Below are 6,926 nucleotides of genomic sequence, written 5' to 3' on the forward strand. Positions count from 1 at the left end.
TGTGTTTTGCAGTGGCTAGCTACGCGTACGCTGAGTAGATAGAAAGAAGATTTATCACGATTTTGAAGATTTCCTGCAAAAAGATGATGCGCGATGCAAGTAGATGCGAGAAATGAAAGAAGATTTTTCGAAGATTTATTCGCTAGTGTGAGATTTTTTGAGCATCTAGAATTGAGATTTAGATGTGTCGCCCCCCTCGAAACTATAGTCAAAAGGTACAACACAATAAACATTTTATCTTCCGCTATCCAATAAGCCTCCTCCACGAGAACGGAAGCCGCTTCCAGTGGTTTACTTGTATGGCAGAGCCAACGAGGATCAGAGCGCTTCCATTGCAGCAATGGACGAAAAACGTGGTCAGCACTCACACATTCATCACGAAACGGTTGTTTTCCAAAGTCGACGATGCATCGACTGAAAGAACTGCCGATGAAGAACAATGAGGAGGACCACACAATGGTTGCTGCCGAGTAAACAGACGATCGCGTGACACACATTGAGAGTGGTCTGCTTCTGTCGACAGCCGAGTGAACACTGAAGCACAGCAGTCATCTGGGACCGTTCATATTTTTATTGTATCTGAATGACGTTCACTTTTCGATCCGTTGCCTGAAACTGTTTTTTGCTGACGATTTTAAACTATACTTTGTCATCAAAGATCGAAATGATGCATTCTTTCTTCAGCAGCAGCTGGACGTTTTTGCTGTTTGGTGTGACAAGAACAGGATGGTATTGAATGCTTCTAAATGTGCCATTATAACGTTTTCCAGGAAAAAATCGCCTATCTGTTATGCTTACAGCCTGCAGGAGCAAATACTAAGCCGTGAATCTACCATTAAAGGCTTAGGCGTTCTACTTGATTCACAACTCATCTTCAAGGACCATGTGGCTTATGTTTCCGCTGAGACATCTTCTCAACTTGGTTTCATTTTTCGTTCGCTAGTCCGCTCCACATTAGAGTACTGTTCCGTAGTATGGGCTCCTTTTTACACCAATGGGGTGAATCGTATTGAGGCCATTCAGCGAAGATTTGTACGTTTCTCTCTTCGTTGGCTACCCTGGAGTGATCCTTTCAATCTCCCTACACACTAACAAAAAATCACGTAAATTTACGATTAATCAGATGCACACAAATGGAGCGGCCGAATATATTTAATATTCAGTTACGCTATAAATTTACATGGCTTTAAAAACATATTATGGAAATTTAAAACGAACGTAAACTAATAGATGTAAATTTAAGTCCTATCGTAATTTCCATTTTGACGTAATTTTTGTCCATTTAATTCCCAAATGCAATATGTAATATTCCATTTCGGTTTCCATTTTGTCACAAAAAAATATGCTTCAAATTATTTTCTTTTAGCCTTTTCTTTATTGAACTCATGTAGAGTATAGAGATAACTTTATTACATATGAAATTAAATCTATTCATGTAATCAATTAGACGTAAGGTAAATAGTATTTAATTGCACATCTTGTTTAAAATGATTGTCATTGATTGAGTTTCTTCACATTATGATTGGCGATTGCTGCTGATGGTTCTTTCGCGTTGCTCTGGACTTTGACCCAGTTAGTGGTAGTATTTTCAAAAAATACTCCTGCACGAATTCCAGAATTTTGGATACACATTTCATGTACATGAAGTTATGTACGTAATGAACACACATAAGATCGGTGATGGCAATAATTATGCGCTCGGTACCTTCAGTCAATCGTACTTGCTCGGCAAAGACGTTGTACATTAGTTTCCCATTACCTATATCTGCAAACAATTGTAAAGAAACAAAAATCGTTCAATTAAATTGACAAAAGGAACGTGTATATTAGGGTGGGTCAACTATGAAATCTCGCGTAACATTTGAAAACGACACAAAAGCTGTTGTAAACAAATGTTCTAAGGCCTTTTCCATGCAAATCTAAGTACGCCCAGGCAAACCAACAACATCATCGGGAAGGGGAAATTCTCCCCTTACCGATAGTGGTATTGGTTTGCGTGGGCGTTATTCAGTGCGCGTGGAAAGGGTTGTAAAAGGGGGGTTTACAAAAGCTTTTGTGCCGTTATCAAATGTTACGCCTGAAACAGCATATAAATAGTGGGGTAAGGTGGAGTAAGATGGGTCACGGGGCAAGATGGATCATAAATTTTATTTGTTTATTTTGTTTGTCAACATCTATAGGATCTTTATAACCCCAATGGTGCTTTGAAAAAGCATTGAACCTGTAGATATTGACAAATAAAAAAATTTAAAAAAATTACAAACCGGCCCATCTTGTCCCACTTTACCCTAATCTTGATTCGAGTCTTGATCTGACGTGTATCGATTTTAAAAATGTATCTTAACCCATGTTGGCTTCAAAACTAAATCTTTTCTATTCCTTACCTACGGCAACGATTGCTGGTCCTGGACCTTTGGTGGTGATTTGGAGCAGAGGAGTTCCTATCTGTCAAATAATCATTGTTATAATATACTATTTACAATATACACATTTTCAAAAAAATTACCACTTTCTGTTCGATCAAATCCAAAAGGTTTTCACCCAACAGTGAACACAGACATTTCAGGATCTCGTAGTCTGAGGTTGCATCTTCCAAGTGTAGATTTTTACATGTACTTCTTGAATAGTCAATCAACTTGTTCCGTTTTGCTGCAAAGTACGTTCCCAAAGAGTCTGCTGCAACGCCGGTAGCTTTTTCAAAATGAAAGCTTAGCAATTGTCGCCGTCTGAGAACGGGAAGTCCATCAAGTGTCGTCTTTAGGGTTCCTTGATCAAATCGGAAGCGGTCGTAGGATTGTGATTGTTCCAAAAATCCTTCAGTTAATAGACTGGGCTCGTCCCGCATTAGTTTAGACATCAGCTCCTTGGCACATTCCTTCGATGAATGCTCCCAATACTCTTTCAATGTTCCGGCTCTCACGTTCCGATTTCTTTTCACTTCAGAAGTAGATGGTACTGGTACATCTGGATCCTTGAACCGATTCTGGTACGTGCTTCTGTTAATCATTTTATGCTTCCATAAAACGAAACTCTGACCGTTTCCGTAGCCGTCATCATCGACAAAATTCAAACATGGGAACTTCCCTATGATTTGTTTGGCTACTACTTCTATAACGCACGCACTGATACGAGTATCGATTAACCTAAGCTGGTCGACAACTGCATTGCAAAGGTTGCTCATATCGGACTTTGAAAGTTGAATCGAACGCGGAACAGTCAGAGCCGGATTATTGTCACGAAAATTTTGAAGGTCAGACAAACGTTTAAGTAAACCATCACTAATTTTTGACTAGTTCACTTTGAACGATCGAAATTTCATTTCAGTAGAAGCATGCTTCTTCGTGCTCTTTTGTAATGCCAGATCCTCGGATGTTTTCCTTTTTGAACCAATGTTTGGGGAAGTGTTTTCCTGTTGTTCTTCAGATCCGTTGTGATGTTGCTCGCAGAGTAGAAATTCTTCTGTTTTCTCTTGTTGCACTTCAGTAGGCTTGATTTCGATTTTGTCAATCGGGTCCTCAGGGTACGACATACTTTCCTCATCATGGGAAGTCGGAACATCTTCTGAATGGTAGTTTTGATCTTCATCAACCATGTTTGGAACTGTTCCTGCACAGTAAAGATGTTTCTAATGCATCTGTTAAAGTTGGAATTACAGTAATGATATTTTGCGAATGGTTTACAGCAGTGGACGCCTGCTGCAGAGGAACCGAATTGATTATGGTGACAGGAAATCCTGTAAGTAATACAATAAACTTGACACACGATAGGACACTCATAAATTCCAATATTCTTACGCACCCTGAGGTGTTTTATTAAAACCTTCACAATTTTACATTTAATATAACAAATTCGACACTCTACAGTCATTTTTCACTAAATTATCGTTTAACTGAAAAGAAATTTGCGCTCGATACCGACGACGGACGGAAGCAGACTCTGCATACACGGTAACCGCAAAACACCCAATAATGACTACAAAGTAAGCATTTTCGAGGGAGGCTGGGACTACCCATCAAATGAGTAAAAATATTACGTATTTATGAGTATTTGTTATTCAAAAATGAATACTTACTACTTGTTTTAGTAGTTGTAATTACTCATAAATGGGTAAAATTTTACTCATTTAATGGGTAGTCCCAGTGTCCCTCGAAAATGCTTACTTTGTAGTCATTATTGGGTACTTTGCGGTTACCGTGTAAACAAGCTAAACAATTCAGCAGACACTTTTATGTTCAGCACAGTTTACATGCGTGCGCTTGGCATAATTACGTGGCTTAACACTGAAAAACATTACAGTGAGCAATTGACGAATGCACGGATGGATTTGAGTTCACTCACTCGACAAAAAGTGACACAACAGCGGGGCCCTGTTTACTAAAAATGAACACATATGAGTTCATTTTTAGTAAACAGGGCCCCGCTGTTGTGTCACTTTTTGTCGAGTGAGTGAACTCAAATTCATCCGTGCACTCGTCAATGTTGAAGTCAAGCACGATGAATTTCAAGACTGAAATGTAATATTCAGTTTTTTATTATGTACATATTTATATATCAAGATCATGTTTTCATCTCAGTGATAGAGATCGTAAATTTAAATAACATTTCGTTTACGTCTTTTTTATAAGCACGTTTAAATGAATTAGGTTGCGTGTGATTTTAATATTGTTTTAGTAAGTAGCTATGAAAGTCGCTGTAATTTGATGTCCTTACAATTACTTAGTGTTCACCGAGGTGTCTGTAAGGCGACCTTTATCGCTGATCTCCTGCGATCGGACATCAATTGCGGTTAACTTCTGCAGCAGTTGAATGTCAATATATTATTTTTTTTTAAATCCCGGCTTCTCGTACTAACTACGATGCCAATAAGCCGTTAACTAGCATGTGCAAGATTTTCAACAAATGTTATAACTGCTTTGATTTTAATACCTCCCAGGTTAGGCTTAAGAATCAGTTTTATAATGTACTTTTAACTTCCTGACGGTTTCTGTTTTCTGTTCTTAAATTAAGTTAATTATGTTATCATTAATATCTTTCAAAAAACAATTTCACTGTAATAAAGTTAAAACAAAAATTCTAATTTCTCATATTGCGTCTTAATTTGTTTTTCAGCATTTTGTCGTTCGACCTTTTTTCCTTTCAACTTTTTGTCATTCAACATTTTGTCTTTCGAGCTGTTGTCGTACAATCGTTACTGCGATCTTGTATGGAGACTATGAACTCCATGAAGCTTCAAACTAATGGAAATAAAGAATGCTATAGCAAGAGACAGTTGTTGTTCTAATTAAAATAATAGTACCACTTACCTTCTTCAATGATGACAATTGATCTGAAATAAAAAGAATTTCAGCATATTAGTTTTTCATTCGCCAAAAATCAATAAAAAAAATTAAGTTCCGGTAGCGATTTGAGTCACCCTGTGTCCTTTATATACAACACATTATACGTTCTTATATGCCACCAATCGCCCTTCTATTGTCCTCAATCACCACACGTCCTGTACGCACAAAAAACAAAATCCACCGCCAACCGTCGAAATGAACCCTTCCATCGAAAAAAAAAAACACTGCTTCTAACTCCTTAATTTCCATACCATTGAATTCCACCGTATGTAAAACATACTTACATACACATCCCAAAAGCACATATCGTTTAGCAGCGGCAACAACACAATCTCCCTCATTCCCAGTTTGCCGAGATCACTCTCCGACACGATACCTACACGCGGATATCGCGAACCAACTTTGATTAGACCGGGAACTCGCATCCGAACCGTAGCGAACATCTAGGCTACAGATGGTGCCACCCCCTTGTATGCAAATGAGTACATAGGGCAGAGCAGAGCGCGTCCTTGCCACGAGGACATTGCGTGTGGTGTGGCTGTACTTCCGCATGCTGCTGCTGCTGCTGCTAGATTCAAAGGGGACCGACGAGCGACTATGTTCAAGGTAGGCACATGTATAACTCATTTGAATTGCGTATGCAGAGGATCAACTGTAATGCGTGTTCTTGTTTTTTTCGGCTTGCTAGGATTTTTTTTTTTGTTCGAAAGAGACTTATGTTTACGTGAAGAAATGCTGTCTTGAAATACGAGCGGACTTATCTTCTTAGGAGGTTCTGTTTTGTGAAGAGGTGCATGTTTTATTAGACATTAAGGTGGTTTTCGCTAAAGGAGGGTGAACGAGGCTGCATTAGGAAATAGATTGGTAATGTTGTGAAGAATTTGTGTTACAGCTGTTTAAGAAAACAGGCAAATTAATTTGTTCTTCTTGAAATATATGAACAACAAAATATCCACCGATTCCAATTATTCATTATAACCAGTCAAAAAACAAACTCCTCACTTTCCTAAAAAAAATGGTTGACCACCATTTTTGATCCTAAGATTAAAAACAAAATCATAAAATTCTCCATTCCAGTTGAATGACTCTCCTGCTTACATCAAACTTCCAACAACCTGCTAATCTCATCGATCAATTTTCCCAAATAGGCTCCGCAATTGCTAAGAAATTTATTACATTCCCCACCATTCCGCCACTATTGAAACTTGATGAATGTGAACCGCTTCTGTTTTGACACATTTGGCATTTATTTATTTCTACCCCGTCCCCATCGTTCCAGTTCAACGAAGTCGGGTTATCTGGAGTATGAAATTCCTCCTTCGGCTTCCACCGAACCACCACGCTAGCGACTTTGAAGAAGACTTAGACTCCCATCCGGACAGGCTTTCCTCAATCCCATTCCCCTCGTCAAAAGAAGCGAAACCTCATCAGTTTCATCTCGTCAAAATTACGCGAAATGTAACCCAGCCAACACAGTTGCTCTATCTTTAAGTATGCCCGGGTGTGCGAGTGAGTCTTCGTTCGCAAAGTAGCAATTTTCAATAAACAAAATTTCCACCGTCTCACTTGGCGCACTGAGAAGCGAAA

General features: G+C 38.7%; 1 pseudogene; it reads right to left on the reverse strand.

The window, feature by feature from the left end:
* Positions 1–1,511: 1,511 nt before the first annotated feature.
* Positions 1,512–3,592, reverse strand: LOC135710687 (uncharacterized; annotated as a pseudogene).
* Between the last annotated feature and the right edge of the window lie 3,334 nt (positions 3,593–6,926).

This window comes from Ochlerotatus camptorhynchus, unplaced genomic scaffold (assembly GCF_037179485.1).
Source record: "Ochlerotatus camptorhynchus isolate MF236.1 unplaced genomic scaffold, CSIRO-AGI_Acam_v1.1 ptg000401l, whole genome shotgun sequence".
In the NCBI taxonomy this organism is placed as follows: Eukaryota; Metazoa; Arthropoda; class Insecta; order Diptera; family Culicidae; genus Ochlerotatus; species Ochlerotatus camptorhynchus.